The 22,419-nt window shown below is 38.6% G+C and overlaps 1 protein-coding gene across 2 annotated transcripts in view; it reads right to left on the bottom strand.

The window, feature by feature from the left end:
• NELL1 (neural EGFL like 1) overlaps positions 1-22,419 on the bottom strand; it is a 794,433-nt gene that overhangs the window by 250,926 nt on the left and 521,088 nt on the right. The window lies entirely within an intron of this gene.

Here is a 22,419-nt window from a genome sequence, read left to right as displayed (position 1 = left end):
GAAGGTTAAGGCCTGGAGTCTGAATCTAGGGCAGGTATGCTTACCTCTTAGGTTTCGCTTCTAACAGAAACAGAGTACAGTAGGAGCAAAAAGGAAGAATAATTCTTACTGGGAAAATGAATCCATCCTTTATTCCTGTGTCCACCCTATGGAGTACCTACTACGTGCTGGGTGTTGGGAATGCAAAGATGACCTGGATGCATCCTGCTGTGTAGCTTCCACACGAGTGAGGGAGAAGAATAAACAAACAAGCTGAGGATATAAAAAGAGAAATATCAAGGACGTAACTTCCTTCCTGGGAGAGAGATCACTTCAGTGGGGACTTTAAGGATAGATAAGATATTTATGATATGATAATGGCCTTGTTTCAAATAAATTACAAAGGGCGTTACTTCAGAAAGATGGACAAGCCCCTGGAAATTATTTCTTAGGAAGAGGGGAGCTATTCTGTGCCCTTGAAATACACAACTTCTGAAGAGAGCGGACTGTGGCAGCCATCCTAAAGCATTGCCTACCTGACCCCAAAGAGCAGATGGTACATAGTGGATTAAGAACACGGATTCCACACTGCCCTATCTCTGTGTGCCAAAGTCAGGTTTGACTTGATTTATGTCTCCCCTAACTTTATAAGAAATCCTCTCCACAGTACAACAGAAAAAACATGCTGTGCTATAGAATCCAGTCAAGGTCAGGGAAACAAATGAATATCCTGATAGGCTGTAGAGAGGAACAAGAAGTTTAAAGTTTGAAATTGTTCACAATTGACATCCACCCCATGAGTCTTCCGGGATTATTAGTTATCTTCTGGAAATAACAGCTTTCATCTGAGATCGTATGGAGCCTCTACCTCCTACCCCATAAGAGATATATATTTTTAGATTTCAGGCAACATATAGAATTTCTGTTTGGAGATATGGGGGGATTTTTATTTTATTTAACTTACACGGTTACAGAATAACTAATATTAGAAGTCTAAGAGGAAGCTTATAATCAAATAATCTAATCGGTTGTCTTTATAGCCCATTAAGTGGATGTCCAGAGATCAGACCCCCTTGTTCAAGTCACTCGACTCAGAAACATTAAGTCAAATTAAACCTGTGTTTTGAAAATAAAGGCTTTACTTTGCATCTGTTTTTGCTCCTATTTCCTCTGCCTCCAATTCATTCCCTCCCCCCGTTCCCCTCACCTCCCATGGCCAAATTTACCTATATGTGGCCAAATGTTCCAAGTAAACTCCTAATTACCTGAGGGAAATGTGAACTATCTTCCGTGACGGCCGACAGGGTGCCTTTCACTGAACAGGCATAGAATGATTGCCACAGAGAGAGACACAAACTATCTAAAGGAGAAACTCCCACAAATCTTGGATGGCAATGTGAATTAAACCACTCTGACAAGGGGCAGCATTTTGGCATATATCTCAAAAGCCACAGGCTTGTGTATAAAATTTGAGTCAATAATCCCATTTTGATGAATATATCCTAAGGAAAAAAAAAATCTCAGGCAGTGAAACAACAATGAAGCTTTATGTATCAAGATAACCACGACAGCATTATTTATCATTGGAAGAAAAAGTAAACCCTAACGATAGTTCTTGACTTCAGTAAGAATGGTTAAGTAAATTTTAATGCATACGATCAGTGGAATATTACACAGTGATTTACAACTGTGCTTGCAAAGAGATCTGACAGTAGCATTTAGCGGCAAGAGCATGAATACGAGTTTCAATCTCAGCTTCACCCCTTATTAGCTGTGTGATATTGGGCAAGTTACCATGAATACTATATAAATATAACTATTATGATTATTATCATCAATGCCATTATTTATGCTAACCTGGGAGAATGAAATGTTTACACAGACTATATTGACAGGAATAAAGCACTATATAGCTAAATAATGATACTGATTTTATGATAATGATCATAACCGCCTAAATAAACCATTATATCAACCTATACTTTATGTGTCCCCACCCTAGTTTTGGTGCTCATGCAATGTTTTCATTATTACCTGAGGGCCCATGGCTCTCTGCCCCTCCCCCAGTTCTACCTGCAAGAGGAAGCCATACCCATACCCAGAGAGCAGAAGTGGCCACCAAGCATCTCCCTCTCTACCGTCCAGCGAGGGCCAGCTGCCAGTACTTTTCCTGAAAATAATCCAGCAGCAATGCCACTCACCAGTATCCTGAGACTTTCCCAGCTCACATCTAATCCATCTTCTATGGGATAACACTCCATTTAGTGATTTAGGATACAAGTTAGTCCCCAGGATTAGAGAAGGGAGCTCTGGGTGTTTTAGGGGTGCAAGAAGAGTGGGGGCACCTGATCACGGTGAGACTAGATGAAATCAACTTGAGATTTCTCACCAAGATAGAGAAGAAGGTCATGTGCCCTCTTCCCCCACAGTTGGATATCTCCAACTGTGACACTAAATGAAGAATAAATATTGGGAGGAAATATATCAACATGTAAGCAGCGGCCATCTCCAAACGTGGCACTACACTGGAGTGTTTTTATTTCCTCCTTCCTTTTATTCTTTAGTATTTTCAAAATTTGTTTGACTGGCCATATACTAATCTTCACAATGGGGAAAAAATAAACTTTTTAAATGTGTAAAAATACAGGTCTCCTTCAAGTGTTTGAAAGTTTAGATGGCATGATGTCAAGTAAAAGTCATAACCTGACAGCTTTTCATATTAGAAATTTTCCAGAAGTCCCCTGCATATCAGATTTAAAAACTGGGGACTTAGCAGTGGGAACTGAGAGGATTAGGGTTGTGGATGACACAAAGGGAAGAGAAAGCTGGCATATCAGGGATATTACTGAAAGCCAACATACTTTTGACAAATTCAGGTTCAGAAAATGCCCCAAATGTGTACTGAGAAACATTGGATCCTTCAGAATGAGAAGTAAACTTAATGCACCCACATGGTAAGAGCATAATGGTTGAAAAGTCATTGTACTTGTAACTTAATATTGTCTTTTAAACCTCTCTGTAAACAAAAAAGAAGAAAAATAAAAAATATATATAAAGTAATTCTTTTAACTGGCTCAAACTTTTAAAACTGGCTCAAAAGTTTGAAAGCTCTGCGATATGTTTAGAAGGGAAAAAATTTTCCACCTTAGATACATTGGGGGGAAATGTTTGTTATATCCCACTTTGAGAGTGACTCACTCTGGTGGAGAAACAATTAAAAGGTTCTGAATATTCTCCAAAAATGTGCCAACCATTTCTAGAGAATGTCCAAAGAATTTTGCAAATCTCCAAGATTTATAAGTATGTTTTTAACAACATATTTGAACTCAGCTAATGCACTGACATCTGAATAATTTCAGTGAACACCATCAGACCCCTTATAAACATAATTTAATGTTTAAGTAGAATCACATAGAGAGACAGCATGGATTGGCTGTTCCATCCAATCCTTCACCACGTTCTGTTTGTTCTTGGACTCAAACGCTTCTTGAGTTGGTGTACTACTCTCCATCATCACTGCCTCTACACTAGTCTGAATTCCCACTGTGTCTTGCCTACATCAGTGAACCAAGCAAGATCATGTGGTGACAAGCATGGACTCTGGTTCCAACCTGGTTCTCTACTTACTAGTTGTGTGACACTGGGCACTCATATTTTAATAAACTATAAAATGTTTCTTTTATCCATCCCTGGCTGTTACACCTGTCGGTATTTGCACTGCATGCAAGTGTCTATAGTGGAGGCAATTTCATGTACTGGCTGGGAGCTCTCTGGCTGCATCACCTGCACCCTTCTCCTGAGCCATGCATCCATCAGCCAGGAACCTTTCCAAATATAAAATGTCACCTCCCTTTCTTAACCACTTTAGTAGCTTCCCATTGCTTTAAGGATGAAGGCTAAATTTTACATGTATAAGGTCCCTATCCCCTTCTCTATTTTCATCTACCCTCACTTCCCCCACTTTCTGTGCTCCAGTCATGCTGTCTTCTTTCAGCTCCTCAAACACTGGCTTCCTGAGAGCAGGGACCACATCTGGGTTTGCCCATCATTTTATTCCAGCACCCTGTGGTGTACCTAGAAAATGTTCCTATTGATAGTAACAGCTAACATTTATTGAGCCCTTACTGTGCCTCAGATATCGTCCTAAAGTGCTTTATTTATATTATCTCACCACAATGGTATGCCGTCAGTTCTATTACTATCCACATTTCACAGATGGGGAACTAAGGCTGACAAAGCCAAGAAACTTACTCCTGGTTTCAGGGTTAGTAAGAGGACGGATCTGAACTTGGAAAAAAGAACCCTGGAGCTACTACAAGAAACCTTCCATAAATGTTTACTGAAGGATTAATTGAATAACTGTTCCAGAGTGCCGAATGGCTTGATTCTCAAATGCAAAAGATCCAAATCAGTGTATCAGCAAAATAAGAATGATTTCACATTAGTGGCCTTTGGAATTGCTTGAAATTAGTCAAAGTCAAAAGGTTAAAGCCATGAAAACAAGACTCAGTGTAGAGGATCTGAGATCATCTTCCCGATAGGAGATTCAACTGGTCACATATACTCTGGATTTTTCTACCGCTTTCACTGAATTTGCTTCTTAGAAGAAGATATCACACCTCATTCACTTCTGTGAATCAGGAGTGACAGCTGACACTAGGCCTGTTTCATGGTAAGTGCTCAGGGACAGGTGGTCAGAATGTCAGGCTCCATTACTAGTTGGAGAAGATTTTAAGGATCTGAACATTAAAAAGGAAACCGAAGAAACTAGCAAGGTCATGAGACCTGGCTGACAAATAACCTAACTGGAAAAAAAATCAAATGGAGACATGAATGGTTTCAGGTTCATTCATCATAGAGAAGGGGAGGCTAGGGAGGAGAACCCCTAAGATAGAGAGCTGCTTCTGAGAAGGAAGGACATCCTCTGATCGTCACTTCCCCAGAGAGGTAAAAGGTAAGACTTACTTAAATGCAGGGGTATTTGGGTTTTAAAAAACTACAGTGCCAAGGGTACCTGGGTGGCTCAGTTGGTTAAGCATCCAACTTTTGGTTTGAGCTCAGGTCATGATCTCAGGGTCTTGAGATAGAGCCCCACATCAGGCTCTGTGCTCAGCACGGAGTCTGCTTGAGATTCTCTCCCTCTCCCTCTCCCTCTCTCTCAAATAAAAATAAATAAAAAAATCTTAAAAAAACTGCAGTGCCAGACCTCATATTTTGATAAACTATAAAATATTTCTCTTACCAATCCCTGCCTTTCACACCCATCCATACTTGCACTGCACGCAAATGTGTGTAGAACTGGGACAATTTTGTGTACTAGGTTAAGAGCATGGACTTAAATGTTGCTCAGACATCATCAACATTCTCATCGTTGGCACTCCGAGGACAGTTTACTTCAATCCTCTGAGCTTCTGAGTCCTGATATGTGAAAAGGGAATACTTAAACCTTCTTCCTAGAATTGCAAAGGAAATGGGAAAATGTAAAGTACTGAGCCCAGTGTCTGGCATATAATTGGTGTTTGAGTAATGGTAGCTGTTACTTTATCATCATCTCTGCTATTAGTCCATTATTTTTTTTCTGGAGGAGTTAGTTTATTCGAGGGGATAGGTGTTAACATCAAGCTGTACATAGCAGTCATTCCAAAAAGAGAGACAGAAAAAAACGATCATATAAAACATCCTTTCTAAAAGAACCATTCCACATCGGAATAGTCACTGCCAGATAAAAGCTAAGAACATGGACTCTCCAGTTGGGCTGCCTGGGTTCATAGCCAAACTCAAACTCTTACTAGCTGCGGGGATAGAAGAAGTTACTTGACCTTTCTGTGCCTTGTTCATCTATAAAATAGGGTAATAATGGTACTTATCCTCTTGGTTCGTGATGATTCAAAGGAGATGATATGAAAAGTGTCTAGCAAATAGAAAGTGCTCAGCAAATGCTGTGGGTTTTGGGTTTTTGTTGTTGTTTTTTTTGTTTTAGGAATAAGAGGTTATTCAGCCTCTTATGCTAAATTTTAGGACTATATGTTATACAGGATATGTTCAGAATGTTTTGGGGATAGCTCCAATTTTTGCATTGAAAATTAATGTAGGCATTTATAGCCATGATCCATTTTAGAGGTTCTTAAAACGGAATCCAGGCTACACAGGGACATGTTAATATTTGTGTAACAGAAGATTTTAAAAAATATACTTGATTTTACGTGACTTTTTTTAAACCAAAAGAAAGTAATTCCTAAAATGCATTTACCCTCAAAGCCCCACATAAACACATGCAAGCCTAAAGGACAATATGGGTAAAAGAGTGTACATCTTTTCCCATGCATGGAAAATACACATTTGAACAAAGGTAATTAAAACCTGCCTATCAATACAGAGCAACTAAACAAACTTCTTATAGAAATATATTCCCCATGGATTTATGTACCCTTTTGCTCCAATATAATTTTATAACATTTAGTTTACAAAAATTGACTAAAAGTATATTTAGTACATTGCTTTGCAATGCAACATTTAATTTTATAGCATGGATAATGTATTTCTTTTTACAAATGTATCAGTTTCCTGAGAGCATCAATAAGCTTCTTCAGAGTCATTAAACACAATGTGAGAAATAAGTAAAGTTACAGATCTTGTTACTGAAACACACAGAATGATTTTCAGCTCATAAAGCCACTACATGGGTTACTTGCCCAGTGTCTGCAGCCCATATACTGAGGTTGAAAAGGAAAGCTTAGTCAATTTGAATGATGGGTTGTATACAAATTAATTCTTTCAATGGATTCTCAGCACCCATTAGATTCAGATGAAATTGCCTCACACTCACCAGTGCTCTGCAGGTTCTAGTCCTGTTACTGCATCAGCCTCCTGCCCCGCTGCACTCCAACATGCAAAGTCCTTCCTGCCTCTGAGCCTGCACATAGGCTAGAACACCATTCCCGGCTTGGCCACCACCCTTCCAAACCACCATCTTGTTCAATTCCTATAAAATGACATCAACTCTATCAGAAGATCAAAAGGGACATCAGCTAACAACCACTCTTAGTTCAACCTATGATTACTTTCCCCATGAGAGCCTTTCTTGACCCAGGAACGAGGTCATATTTACAAGTCATACGCTCTTCTGACACCCTGCATTACTTCACAGCATGTACCACCACTGCCATTAATTATTTGATTTACTCTATGCCTTCCCAATAGATTATAAAGACCAGGAGGACAGGAACCGAGTTTGTTTCTGCTTTGCTTTGGATCCACTGCCTACGATAATGCCTGACACATAGTAGCCACTCAATGAATATTTGCTCAGTTTATATTATTCCTGACGTAACATTAAATGTCAAAGTATTATTGTAATTATCAGCCCATCTCGACACACTAATTCACAGTGAGAGTGAACCCAAATATTAGTTATTATGATGAGCGTAAAAGAAAGTACGCACATTTAAGGGCCAGGTAGATCTGGTTTCAAATATCACCCCTGTAACTTGCTTGTTTTATATACCTTGAACAAGAAAATAGTTCCTCTGAACCTCATTTTTCTCATCTATTTAGATTTTTTTAAGATTTTATTTTATTTTTAAGTAACCTTTAGACCCCAAGGACTAAGAGTCACACGCTCTACTGACTGAGCCAGCCCAGCACCTCTATTAAATTAGGTTTAATACCAGTTTTTCTCTCACAGTTCTTGTGAAGGTCTTTTTTTTAATGCATAGAAGGCACTTATTATAGCCCTTTATATATTACAAACATTAGTAGAAATGCCTTTATATTAAAAGGAATTATAGCTCCTATCTCTAACCTGTCTACAATAAACTATGTCATTTAGATCATAAACAACATGAGGCTAGTGATTGGAATGAAGAGGAAGTTGGTCTCTATCATGGAAGACTAAAAAATAACATATTTTCTGAAAATTCCCATTCACTCATTCATTTGGGAACGCCTAAAGATGAACTCTTCTTGATGAAATAATTGTATTCAAATCAGTTCTTTTCACTGAGGTAGAACTTGAGTAATGAAGACATTTTAAAAGTCATTGTAAGGAATGATAGAAAGTGTCACTCAATTGGGAGTGTTTATATTTATACTTAGAGTGTTCTTCAGGCCTTAAGGGGCAGTATAGGATGAGGTAGAAAGCTTTGGAGTTGGACCTGGAATCAAAGGTCATACACACTGCTCATTAGGTCACCTTGACAACATTACCACAAGTTTCTGGGTTCAGTTGATTCTTCAACAAAATAAGGATAATACACTTGGCTCCACGGAACTGAGGTAAAACTGAAATAAAATTATATGCCAAGCGTCTAACATGGCATGTGGTACACAATCAATGTTCTAGAAAATGGCAGCTACCTGGGCCTACCTGAAAGTAAACTCTACCTCGAACTTCGCTTTCTTCAAGGCATTTTAAAGTCCGCTTGCTCCCAAACTCTTTTCCTTTTAATGAAATTCCTATAATGTGATATTAACCCCATGGGATGATCAAAAGGAACATGTCTGACATACAGTACATAAGCGGTTCGAGAAGGAAATTAAACCATTTGCTGTGTGTATAATTAGAAATAATATCAGTAGCTTATGATACTATCACAAGATAATGTCATAAGAAAATCATTTCCCGGGTGCCTGGGTGGCTTAGTTGGTTAAGCAACTGCCTTCGGCTCAGGTCATGATCCTGGAGTCCCGGGATCAAGTCCCACATTGGGCTCCCTGCTCAGCAGGGAATCTGCGTCTCCCTCTGACCCTCCCCCTCCCTCATGTGCTCTCTCTCTCTCAAATAAATAAATAAAATCTTAAAAAAAAAAAAAAAAAAAGAAAATCATTTCCCGCTGCTAGACAAACTTCAAAGTAAAGCGGAAGGACTGGTAGTGAGTTGGGGAGGAGGGAGAGAAAACAAAAATAGAATTTTAGAAGGATGAAAGAAAAAATAAGATCTTGATGTTCCCTTCAAAAATATCTTTCTTCCTGGGCGGATCAGTCGGTTAAGCCTCTGACTCTTGATTTCGACCCAGGTCATGATCTCAGGATTGTGAGACTGAGCTCTGAGCCAGGCTCTGCGCTGGACTCGGAGCCTGCTCAAGATTCTCTCTCTCCCTCTCCACCCTTCTTGCTCCCTCTCTTAAAAAGCTTTCTTCCTAGAAGACACGGTAATCTTGGAAATGGAACCATGGCTTTATAAGAGAATAAAACATTTACTGATTATGCCTTCTAGAGATAGTTCATGCTGCTCTCTCCACAGTTCCATATCTATATACTCTTTAGACATATTTCATCAAAGGCTAACAGGAAATACAGTGTTTTACAGCCTACAGTCCTCCTGATGACCTACTATCAGCCTTCTCCAAGGGACTGCTTGGGGGGCTTAACTTGCCCTCATTCTCAGCAGTGTGCTTTCTTGGTGTGTTAGCTCAGAAAACAGATTTTCAAATCTGGTTGGTTTCCTTTAATGCACTTGCTATATTCAACAACATTTAGTAAGTCCCTACACCATGATACTCCCTACACCATGATACACTCTAAACTTCTTTACATGCATTACCTCCTTAAGGTTGACTACCATCTCATGAGATGTTTACTGTTTTATCCTTTTTTTATGGATGAAGATACTTAGACTTGAGCAGTTGAGTCACTTTCTCAAAGTCTCTCAGTGGAAAGTGAAAAGGTCAAAGTTCCAACTTAGAGCGGTCAGATTCTGTATGACCCATGTTTTTTCCTACATATGCTTAATAGTGCTTCGTGTTTGGTTTCACATAAACTTTTTGTTTAGCTTACTTCAATCTATGACAAACAGCCCTGAATCCTTCTGAGGTAAAATAAGAATAGACAACCATACTCACTTAATAAATAAAACATAATAATACAAGGTTTACTTGTTTCCACCACTCACCAAATAAAATGTAATCTTGAGTGCAACTTGATCATCTGCATCAACCAGGCTGTTGAACCATAGTGTAATCTGCTTGTTAAAGCAGAGGTTCTGATGGACTGCTCTTCTGAAAGAATATAAAAGGCCTTTGGCTTTTCATTTGGAATTAAAGCTAGGGAGATGTGTCCGTACACTTTACCATGGTACAGATTATAGAACTAGTGTTTCTGCCCTGGGCTGCGTTTTGAGGGATGTGTTTAGATCTGTCATTACTGCTGTTGGATGTTCAGGACAGAAAGCCGGAAAGACACCATGCCAGGTTTAGTTCAAAACAATTACATCTTTATTGTGAGCCACGGCTCTTTGGTGGGGTGTTATCTGAATTGAGTTTTGTCTTATGAAAACACACACATGTGTGTGTGCATATATGTACATGTTTGGGGCTAGCTGCACATCATGGGTTAAATGACTGAAATATTTTCATCCACAGCAGATAGGTATAAACCTATTAAAGCTACACAGATACTAGCATCTTTTAAATTTTCATTACCCAAAGAGCTGTCAATGTTAACAACTATGACACCTGCCAAGAGAAAATGGTATCTCCGGATGCAGGGTCCCCAAGCCCAATTCCAGCAGAGCAATAATGCAGTCAGGGGGTCTATTTTTAGAGCAAGTATTTTTAAATTAAAGAACATTTAAATAAACTATATAACTGAATAGGAAATCAGAGGAAAAGGTACACTGTTAACTCAACACCCTAATTCTTCACAGAACCAATCTGTAGTGAAAGAATCTAATTCCCATTCATGGCATGGGACAAGATTAGAGAACTCAGACAGCTTTTATGCCTGCTGACCTTGGCTCCTAGTGCCCCTTAATGTTATTAGCTCTCAGGGTCATGGTGGCAAAGTTAGTTAGGAGATATCACTGCTAATAAAAAATTTCCACACTCAGGTAGAAATAAAACTATTCCCTTCTTTCACCTCAAGCGTAGTCACCTTGCACTCATTATTTCAGATAGTTTCCTATAATCTCCTTATCTCTAGATCTGGCATGAATCCAATTGCAGAGGACAACCTATGAAAAATGAAGGAACGAGCTTCCTCATTTATTAAATTAAGTCAATGAGAGTTTTCATCTGGCGAAGGGTCACTGAAAGGAGAGAATCCAGGCTGTTAATTTCAAGGGGAAGATTGCTCTCAGAACATCCCACTAGAAAGAAGATAAAACACTGACATACTGCAATTAGTGCAGAGGCTCCTAGTGTACGTGGAGAAACACCACGTTTCCTGAACTTTCCATTGTCATTATCCTTTGGAAAGAATCAAAAAGGAGGTGCCCGTGAACTCATGGGCAAGTTATGAACTAGTTTATGCTGTGATTTTCAGCTCTACTTCCTAACATGATTTATTGGGTGCACCTTTATTCCACCAGATGTTTCACTAAATTGATCCACTTATACAGATGAAATGACCCATCATGTCAGAAGATTGACCAACTGTTCCAATGGATTGATTAAGTGTTCCAGTAGCATGACAATTTAGCTTGACTGCAAGACTTGGCTTCTGCACATGCAGAATTCTGAGTGTGAGATCCAAATGAAAAACAGTAGGCTTCAGCAGACAAAAAGTCCGAGGGCCTAAGCAGGCATTTCAGAGAAGAGGAAACTGGCTAATAAACATAATCTCAACCTCATTAGCAATCAAAAACAATAAGAAATGAAACATTAACAAATACCAATATTCACTAGTCAAGTTAGCAGACTGATGAAAAAATAATTCATATCCTTTGACCCAGTAATTCCACTGTGAGTACGGTCTCTTCAGAGAACAATCCTTAATATGGAAAACAGAATGGGCACTAAGACATTTATTGCATTAGTTAGGATTATGAAAATTTAAAAGCTGAAATGTCCAAAAGTGCATAAAAGGCTAAGAAGACTATTGTAAATGCTCAAAATAGAATATGCAGCTATTTTCTTAAAATGTTTATGAAATATTTATAAATTAATACATACACAAAATCTATATTCTCTAGACTATGCAGGGTATATGGTTTGGTAGCATCTGTTCACCACATGGCTTTGTAACATAAGTCTTTGGCCCTGCTATTTATCGTGTTCTTTTCATATCTTTTGGAAGCGTCCTTTTGATAAACACACTGCTGCATTTTACTTGCTAGAATGGCAATTATGATTAATTTGGATGCATTTATGCTTGTCACCCATCAGGCATCAAATGATTCTCTAAGTACCCCTAGAATCTATGTGCTTCTCAAGTCTTTTACAGTGTAACAATCCTTTAAATAGCAGATTTTTACTGCTAAATTAAATTTAAAATTCAATTACCATAAATAAGGAATAACACATCTGCATCTGCACATTTTTCTCACTGAGCTCAGAGTATAACAACATCATTTCTTATTTTCTTGATGGTTGTTGTCATTTCCCAGTAAAGATTGACCATACATTTGAGCAGAAAGTTAAATGTTACTTCCAAATACGGTATTAAGCCTCAAGGGTTGTCTCTTAGAACCAACCACCACACCCCTGGAATTTTGGTGTCCTAACAAGTCGTGGTGATCCAATTGGCTATCAGCAAACAAACAAAATCTGACCTGTTGTGTGTGACCCTGAAGACCATCACCACAGTGTAACCTACCCACAGTCCGGTCTTCTTCCCTAATTGCTTCCTCACACAAGAGAAACGACTTAAAATACCAAGATACCCAATATCTTATTGTCCTTTCTTACACCATATTCCTCATTGTGGAATGCCTCCTATCTTCCACAACAACATTCCATAAGGAATAAGGACACCATATATTTCTTGGGGCTTCTTATGTGCCAGGAAGTTTTAAAGTCACTTGGGATATATCTTCACACAAAATAAACAAAGACCCCTGCCCTCACTGGCATTTGCATCCTAGAGCAGGGGAGACAGACAATAAAGAATGACTGAGTAGATAATACAGAGTATCAGAACGGAGTAAATGCTATTAAAAAAAGAAAGGAAAAGCAGAACAGGGCACAGGAGATACAATGTAAGCTGTAAAGAAAATGTAGGCTCTAAATTAGCACACAAATTCGGGTTGCAAATGTCTGTCCTTTATAGAAAAGAGGTAAATTTATTTTCAGGCAAGCTAAGTTGGTTTGTCCAAGATCACAGAGTTAGAGAGTTCAGTCCTAAGGACTAGATCTCAACTCTCCTGGAGGCTATTCCAGTGCTCTCCCATTGCTACTTCTGTGTTACATGGAGGTAAAGGGAATGGACTTGGGAATCAAAAGGACCAGGGTTCAAGCCCTGGCTCTGTCCCTTCGACAAGTTACTTAACTCTTTTGCCTAAAATGTTCCTATCTAGAAAATGAAGAGAATTACAGTACCTACAATTACAAACATGTACAAATATAAAAGGAAATGATACACAGAAGGCATTTAAACAGTGTATGAAATATCAGCACATGTTGAATGGTATTGTAGCTTTGTTTTTTTTAAGTGTGATTAGAATGCCAAACACCTATACTATAACAATGAACAGTAGGTCCTAGCTGCAACATTAACATTAAATGAGCATCTATTATATGCAAGTTTTTGTTGCTCAGACATCTGTTACTACACGATGAGTAGACTGGGACTTTTCAGGCCAGTGGCTATTTTATGTTGTTTTTTATAGAAAGCGGACTCCTGGAAGGTTTCACTGGGAAAAAAAAAAAATCAATACTGTTTAGTGACCTAAACCAGTCAGAGATCAAACAAAGCTGGAGGTCATGGTGGCAGATGAAATTCTCCTTCTTTAAACAATGAATTGACCTGGACATTAGTTCATCTTTGAGAAACATTGACTTTTCACAATGTCCTCTAATTTGCTGGAAGAATAAATGCTTCAATTTCCTCCATAATATAGAAAATTATAGCAAGCCAGAGAACAGTATCCATTTTATAGGAAGAACATCTTTCTGAAATTTATCCAGGCCTTCAAGAAGAGAAATTTGAAATATATCTTAAAGTATATTTTCTATCCACAAACATACATCTGTGTTTTTTCATGTAATCCTCTGGCAGCGTAATATTTTCTTCTGGACCTGAATCACCTTGAGGGAAGGACCCATGTCTTATCTAGTTCTTCCTTTTCCACAGTCCCCAACACAGTGTTCCACTCACAGCAGGAATGCAACTGATGTCTAGTCAACACGTGAATCAATACAGATCGGATGCCCTAGCTTATCCTTAGTTGCCAAGAAGAGTGCTGATATACCACAAAAAAGGAAATAGTTCTATACATTTCTGTATAAAGGCAGAAGCTAGGATAACAATGTCATAGATACTGGCAGACCCTAATAAACCCACCTCTCCTGTAGAATCTCTTTCCACTTCAACTTTGGGCTTGGCTCTAAGACTTGCTCTGAGGTAATGACATTAAATGTAATATAAGCAGAGCCTGATAAGCACTTACTTGCATGTTGGGGCTTGTCTTTCTGGAATGCTTCCTCTTGGAACCCAACCACCATGCGGTAAGAAAGCCTGTCTAGCCTAATGATAAGGGGGAACAGAGACATGCCAGCCAATTAGCACCAATTGCCAGCCATGGGAATGAGGTTATCTTGGATGTTCCAGACTCTGATGAGCTCCAGTCTGATTGTACCCTCCTGCATGATCCCAGCCAATACCACAGGGAACAGAACCAATCACTGAGCCCAGATGACCCTCAAATCATAAAAAATAATTAATCATTGTTTAAAGCCAGAACACCTTGGGCTGGTTCAAAGTATAATAATAGATAACTGAAACCTAAGTGAAAAGGTCACATGTTTAAGACCAGGACAAACATGTGTCCTAGACCCCCTCTGCCTCTGACAGTTCTGAGACCTTTTGGTCTATTGTAGACCCTATTAGTATTCCAATTTCTTTGTTTCTGTTGTAGAAAGACAGAACTGTGAGAATTAAATAAAATAATGCCATAGCTAGCAAGTACCCCCAAAATAGTTAGCTGCCACTGTGAGCATTACTAAGGTAATATAAATAATATAGACTTCATTTCTTTGTGGTGGTATTGATGCAAATCTCATTTGGTAGTCCAAGCCAAGCTGTCTATTATAACACTACTTCTCACCTTCTCCTTAATCTCTACCAGATTCACACATCAAGTGTTAGAAGAGTAAATGGAAAAACTTCTATTTTGGACTAGCCTCCTGACTGCCCTCCTGGCCTTCACTCTTGTCCCCTCACCATTGTCCCTCATCCACTCTGCAGCCAAAATGACCTATCCAAAGTCCTAAACCATTTCCCATCCCTCCCCAGCTTTAAATTTACCTATGGCCTAGCACTAAAACCTGAATAAATCCCAAAGCCCTTCATCTGGCCCAGAGTCCTACATGGACTTATCACTGTATTCCTATCTCATGGCATGACCTTCCCTTCCCCTCCGCAATGTCCTCTCCAGCTAGGCCAGTCAACTGCAAACACCCCAAGCTCATCCTGACTTGGGGCCCTGCCTCCATCATTCCTTCTACTTGGATAAGACGTTCACATGTCTCCCTGGCACTATTCGGAAGCCAACTCAGAAGCCAAGTCAGAGAAACTTCTACCAGCTAAAGCAACGGCCACCCACAGTCTTTCTACCACTAGTTGCTTTCAGTCACAACATCTACGTTTTGTTCTGTTTTCCTTTCTTCTTAGCTCTTAGAACTTGACAGAATATTCATTGTTTGTGTGTTTGCATGCTCATTGTCTGTTTTCCCTCTGGAAAACCAAAGTCACATGAGAGCTAGGCTTCTGTCTTGTTCATTACATGAGTCCCTTTGCCTACAGCAAAGGTTCACAAATTATAGTCCACAGGCTTGTTTTTTTTTTTTATGACACGTGAGCAAAGAATGGCTTTTACATTTTTTCATGATTGGAAAAAGTCAAAAGAAAAACAGTATTACATGACATGTGAAAATTATGTCAAATTTAAATTACAGTGTCCATAAATAACATTTTCTTAGAACACAGCCACATTTATTGTCTATGGCTCCCACTGCTTTAAAATGGCAGGACTCAAGAGCTGCCACGGAGACCAGATGGCTCACAGAGCCTGAAGTATTTACTATTTGACTTTATACACACACACACACACACACACACACACACACACAGCTGACCATGGTCTAGTGTCTGACTAATCTATATGGTCCCAAGGAATTTTTTTTAAACAGGAAAAAATGTCCAACAGGGAAATTTCCCAGGACCCAGGTAACATCTGACCAAGAATACTTGTCCCCATGAAAAGCCAGTTAAGTACAAGTTTCTCACAAGGTTCTTGGAAGTCTTCCAGGTTCTTTATTCTTCTCTAAATGCACTGCATTTCTGTGAGGAGCAGAATGCAATGTCTGCATACTCATCAAGTGTTCTAATTGATCTACACACAGTGGAAAGCTAAATGAACAGGAATGGAGATGTCTGGAAAAATTAAACACAGATTTCTTAATAAAGCTGAAAATAGCTTAATAAAGCTGAAAATAGGCTCCTGGCATCCCAAGGCATGTTTATTTCTGTTTAAATAGATGACTTCCCATAGACTGTTATCAGCTCAGTGGGGATCCTAGGAGAGAAGTACTTTCCTCCTCCTGTGCATTTTAAGCTCTTTTCAGATGAAATTCAGCCAGAGACTATAAAAAGCATCTGTCAATCTGGATGAAAACAATAACCATGGTCAAGTAATGCTAATACTCTAGCTGCCCATTTCTTGAGTGCTCTAAACAGACACCAAATAGTCTCATAGAAGGTAGAGAGGTTGACAACCCTTTTTGCAGAAAGGTGGCTTCCTGGAAGATGATGATGAAAGTATCAGGTGGACCAGTGACAGGGTCATTCTCATTAGGAAAGTAGCTGTCGCTGCAGTGTGCTTCCTGACTTGAATCCAGCAGCAGGGTGAAGGTTTTGGCCATGGGCGAGTGCGGATGGCACGTGTCCTGCTACCATTGCAGACGAGGGTGCCTAGAACTATGACAAACCCCAGGCAGAGTCTGGGGCGATCAGGTAGTGCCACTGGCAGCAGAAGGAGGGAGGACAGAGAAGGTCCTAGATAAGACCTCAAATGAATACCAAGCCCCTTTCCAGAGGGAGCAGGAGATCAAGATTGTATCAGAGCAGGGGATTCACTCTAGAACTCAGCACCACAGAAGAGAAGATCTGTTTCCAGAGATTGACTTCACTATCAAGGAGGCACCTGAGAGGAGATGGAGGAAACAAGAAGTGTGCCAGAAAGAACAAAGTGATGAAACATGCTCACCGAGTGACTGACAGAAACACAAACAAGAAGAGAAAGGCTCTGAAGAAGCAGTAACTGGGCTGCGAAGTAGCTTAACAATAAACCTTCTTAATCTCAAGAATTAGAGCCAACTACGATTTGGGATCTAATCCGGTTAATTAATCAATGTAAAGGGTTTATCCTTCCAAAAAAAAATCACTTCATAGACAAATCAGATGTTCACCTTAAATGTTGAAAATCCCACCTTATAGATAATCAGGGCAAGTTTTTGTAGGTAAAATGAATTCAACAATAATTATATACAAAATAAGAAATGATGGGGGAGGGCACCTGGGGCTCAGTCGGTTAAGCATCTGCCTTCGGCTCAGGTCATGATCCCGGGGTCCTGGGATCGAGGCCCACATCGGGCTCCCTACTCATTGGGGAGTCTGCTTCTCCCTCTCCCTCCACCTGCCACCCCCCCTGCTTGTGCGTGTGTGCTCTCTGTCAAATAAATAAATAAAATCTTAAAAAAAAAAGAGAGAGAGATGATGGGGGGAAAGTAAAAGCTTTAAATATCAGTAATGGGCAGGTGAAGGCTAATGATGGCAGCTCTAGAAGCTGTATCTCTATGCTTACCCATATGCCATCCTCCTCGTCTCTTCTTCCCTCCCTCCCCTCCCCCCACTCACTCTTGGAGGCACAACTTACTCTGGGGAGCTTTCTGATGTCCCTTCTTGTCTGTTCTCACAGCACTCTGCTTATGCCACTACTGCAATACTCATTACGCTCCAATATAATTGCCCAAAGATTATTGATTCTCAGCCCGCAAGAGAAAGGACATGGATTCTCCAAGCCCCATCCTTAGGGGCTTGCACAGTGCCCGGCTCAAAGCAAGAAGTCAGTGTATGGTGATTAACATAACATAATAAAAATAAATAAATAAATAAACTGTCTTATGAATAGGAAAAAAAAAAAAGTCAGTGGAGGACAAATGACATTGTGGAACAAGGGAAGAAGAGAAAGAACAAATGAATGAAGTTACTAAGTAAACAAGGATCTTGCTGCTGGCAAGAATGAAATCGGGATCAAAATAACCTAATTCCATCACAGCAGGAATACCCTGAAAAGGATCAATCCCAGAGACTTTTCTTACCCTGGAGAAAATGAGTTCTTTTTAAGTCAGGCTTTCTAACATCTTTTTCTGATGCTTGGCATAAAGTTGATTTTTAGCATCATAACTTTTCACAGAAATTACATCTTTTATCAAGTTGAAAGATCAAAACAATATGAAGTATCTTAGGTGTGCTCTAGCCACAGCCTTACATAGTTAAATATAATTTCATTTCAAATTCTTTTGCATTTCTTTCCACAGTACTACTTGTATACCCAGAAATCTCTACTTCTTCCTTTGCTATTAGAGATTTCTGCACAATAACTTCAAAATCTCTTTTATTTTCCACAGAATGTTCCATTTAAGAGATAAGGTAAATGCCTGAATAGGAAGCAACCCCAAATATAAGGAGAATGATTCCCCTTTTATCAATTAAAAGATATAAAAAAAAAGAAAAATATTCTGGGCAAAGTTGAATAACTTTGAGGACCATATTAAATAGACATCTCTATATAACGTTTGACTGATTCAGTTATTATGCATAGTTGTACTAAATACATTACTTAATAGGTTATATGAAATAGATCAATTGAGAAATATTATTCTTTTTCCATGATATAAAGTAATTTCATTTAATCTCTTCCCATGCATCTTGACTTCAAGGTCCTCCCCAGAATAATCATTTTTCAAGTTCTCTAAAAGTTTCCAAACCTATCATCATCCCATCTGTCTAAGTTGTTTGAGATAAAGCACCTTTTGAATCTATGTTCGATGCTTTCTTTGGAAATTTCAAATGAAGTCACAAGAATCCAACTGTATAATGTTAGGACTTCTTATTTTCTCATTTGTCTAACAGGTAAATATTTGTGATCTCTACATGGTGACCAGAAACTGAACTGTGTTATTAAGTGATTTTTAAAAGGTGTATACATAATAATATTCAATACTTGCAATTGTGAGAACACACTCCCAGGAATAATGACTAATTCTTTTTTGAGGGATTTTTTTTTTTTTTTTTTTTTTTTGCCCCCGATTAAATGTTATTCTCCAGATAAATTCTATAAAAATCCTAAACTGGCATAGCTCATGTCATTTTTTTTTCCCTCCTCCAAATAGCTTCTTATTGTTCAAAACAAAAGAACTGAGAGAATACCTGGTAATATGAGAACATTTACAAGGACTTGAATTTAAGGCAGTTCTTTTTTTCTGAGGGATAGAAAAGGGAAAATCCCTTATATTTGGACATACATGATACTCTCTCTCTTTTTTGTGGCAACATTCATTCACTTACATCTATTTTGCATGAAGTAGATTTGGCACTAAGTGTAGCAAACCAGATGTATAAGCTGATTAGAGCTCAGTCTAGAGTCTTCCCCCGTAGATACTGCTTTTATACTCAGGCTATGTTGGTTTTAAGCATTTGCAACAGTGGTAAAAAGACATTCCAATTTTTTTAATTGCTTTTGTAAAGAGCCATTTTTTTTCCATTTTAAATATATCTACTTTCTTTTTTCTTTGTTTCTTGGAGCAATCATAAATGCAATGTATGTGGCTTCCCATATCAGTGTAAGCAAGTTCATTTTGATATAAAGAACACTTTAGTACTTTGAGTTCCCATGTAATTCAGATTGTCAGGGAAACTCCAACGACCAAGTGCCTTCCTCCAAAAAATGTCTAGCTCTGTAATCACCTTCCTGCAGATATTTTTCATATTCCCAACTGAGCCTATGGTAATATCTTTTTTTTTTTTCAGCCTCTATAATAATCCAGAACTGGGTAAATTTCTTCAAAATTCTCCTATTTGAACAATATACTATTCTTTTTCTTTTGGTTTCCACTTCATATCATTATTTTAGATATTCTCATTTCAACAGCACATCATTTCTCTTCTAAGTTTTTGTCCCTGTCTGTCATTACCAAAAAGGAGTTATTTATCAATTTTTGAAATGCCACCTCTCTTCAACACTTGACACTTGGTTCAGGTACCAGATAGTCTCATTTACCTGGATATTCTGCCTTTCTCATCCTGGGCTTATATGTAAAATGAGTGAGCTCTCTAAAAATTTCTTTAAGTCTGTGAATCTGTGGAATTATTTTCCCAAGGAAAACATTGATCTATTGCTGAAACCTAATCCACCTAACAGTATGACAAATTCACACTGTACAAATCCTCATGACCACTTAAACACTGCATTCTAGATCCACACTGCTAGAATTAGAAGTCAAGCTTCACCTTCTGTTAGTTGTGCGACCTCAGACAATTTTCTGAACCTCTCTGTGCCTCAGTTTTCTCGTCTATAAAATGAGGATTACAATAATCACCATCTAATTAGCTTGACATGAGAATTAAATACATATACAGCAGGAAGAATAATGCATGGCACAATATAAACACAAAAAATTATAATAGCTATAATCATTACCTTCCATCTAACTTGGTATATGTTTACTTAGTACCTACTATATGCAAGGCAGTATGCTGAGTCATTCAAGATCCAGAACACTGGCTAAAATATGTTCCCTACCCTCAAGAAGTATACAATGTATTAAGGGTCAAGTCAAGTAGATGAACAATTAATACAAGACAAAATGTGAAATGAAAGAGTTCAAAAGTCCAATAAAAGGTTTATGTGAGTTCAGAAAGAATAAAGCGAGTATAGCTGGATAGGGATAATGAGAAACTTTTTCATAAAGGAGTTGCTATTTGAACTTTACCTTGAATAAGGGGTAGACTTATAATAGGCAGAGACTGAGTGGGGAATGTACTTAATGAGAGAAACGGCACCATGTGGGAGGAAAAGGGAGTATCTAGATGAGTGAAGAGTATACGTTGACTAGAGCACATGGACTATCTAGGAAAAGCAAAACCCCTAGGAGTTGAAAGACAGCGTGGGCTAAAATTTTGGAGGCCCTTGAATACATTCCAAATCGAGGGAACCTGTGAGGGGGATTGAACAGACTAGTGGCAATCTAAACAAGGCTTTAAGGAGATTGATCTGATGTCAATATTGAAATGGAGGAATGAATGAAAAGAATGTGAAGATGAAGAACCCAGTTTTTCCTCTTCTGTTTCTTTGTGGTTTAAGCAGCTTACGGTAAAACAAAATATAAGAAAATGGAATTAATAAAGTAAAAAAATTAAAATCAAGTAACAGAATAAGAAGAGAACATTTCATAGACAAAAAATGCTCATGGCTTTTTTTGGTGCTTCATAGTAGCCAAGATAATGGGGAACCTCTCAATGGATTACATATCTCACATTACCTGATAGAAGGATCCAAATTCGTGGTGAAAATCAAGTTCTCCTAGTCCTCAGTTCTGAGAGGAATCTTCTCTGTTGACCTTTTAAGCAGACTGTTTTCCCGAAATTCAAACTGTCCCTTACAAGATTTTGCATCCCAGACCTTGAGGAAAGCTGAAGTCAGAATGTTAAAGCATCCTTCTATAAAAGCAAGTCTATGTATATAGATGGTGGTGGGGGCAGATAATTATGGAGTGATGCAGTCTAGTTATCCAACTTTATATTGACCTTCACTGATATCAGAGTTTGAGATTAGTTAGACAACCTTTTTAATAGTCCTCAAGAAAGTATACTGATGAGAGAAATACCATCTGGTCACTCTACAAACTCATGACAAATAATTACTTGTTTTAAGCCACTAAGTTCTGAAGTGCGTTCTTATGCAGCTGTAGACAACTAAAGCAACCTTAATTTTTACAATAATTGAACGAAGGAAAGTATCTCTTATTTTACCGATGAGCAAACTGGAGATTAGAGAGGTTAAGCAGCTTATGCAGTGTCACAGAGCTCCTACGTGGAAGAGCTGAGATGAAAGGCAGCTATGGCACCCGAACGATTTGTAAGGCCATTAACTAACATAGAGCCATAATGAGGAGAAGTTAATTTAAAGAAAAATCAGACAATTTGTAGCTACTATTCTTTATAACATCAGGACTTTACATGAAGCAGAGTAAACTGATAAAGGCTGAGATAAAATTATCCAATAAATGTTCAGAAATCTTCTCAGGAAACAGAGGCAGCCTGCCAACCACCTGTTTCACCACCTTGAGGCCATTAGTGTTCTTTAGAGAGGAGCAGTCTTGTAAAGAAAATTCATAGACTGAAGCCAGACAGGAATATTTTGCAACAGAGTAGTTCTTCCAGTTCTCTACTCCGCCTGTGAATTCAGGCCATTCTTTTTTTTTTTTTTTTTTTTTTTTTACATTT

This window comes from Phoca vitulina, unplaced genomic scaffold (genome assembly GCF_004348235.1).
Source record: "Phoca vitulina isolate PV1807 unplaced genomic scaffold, GSC_HSeal_1.0 scaffold16, whole genome shotgun sequence".
Lineage (NCBI taxonomy): Eukaryota > Metazoa > Chordata > Mammalia > Carnivora > Phocidae > Phoca > Phoca vitulina.
Note: the sequence above shows the minus strand (reverse complement) of the source record. Positions and strands in the feature narration are given on the sequence as shown.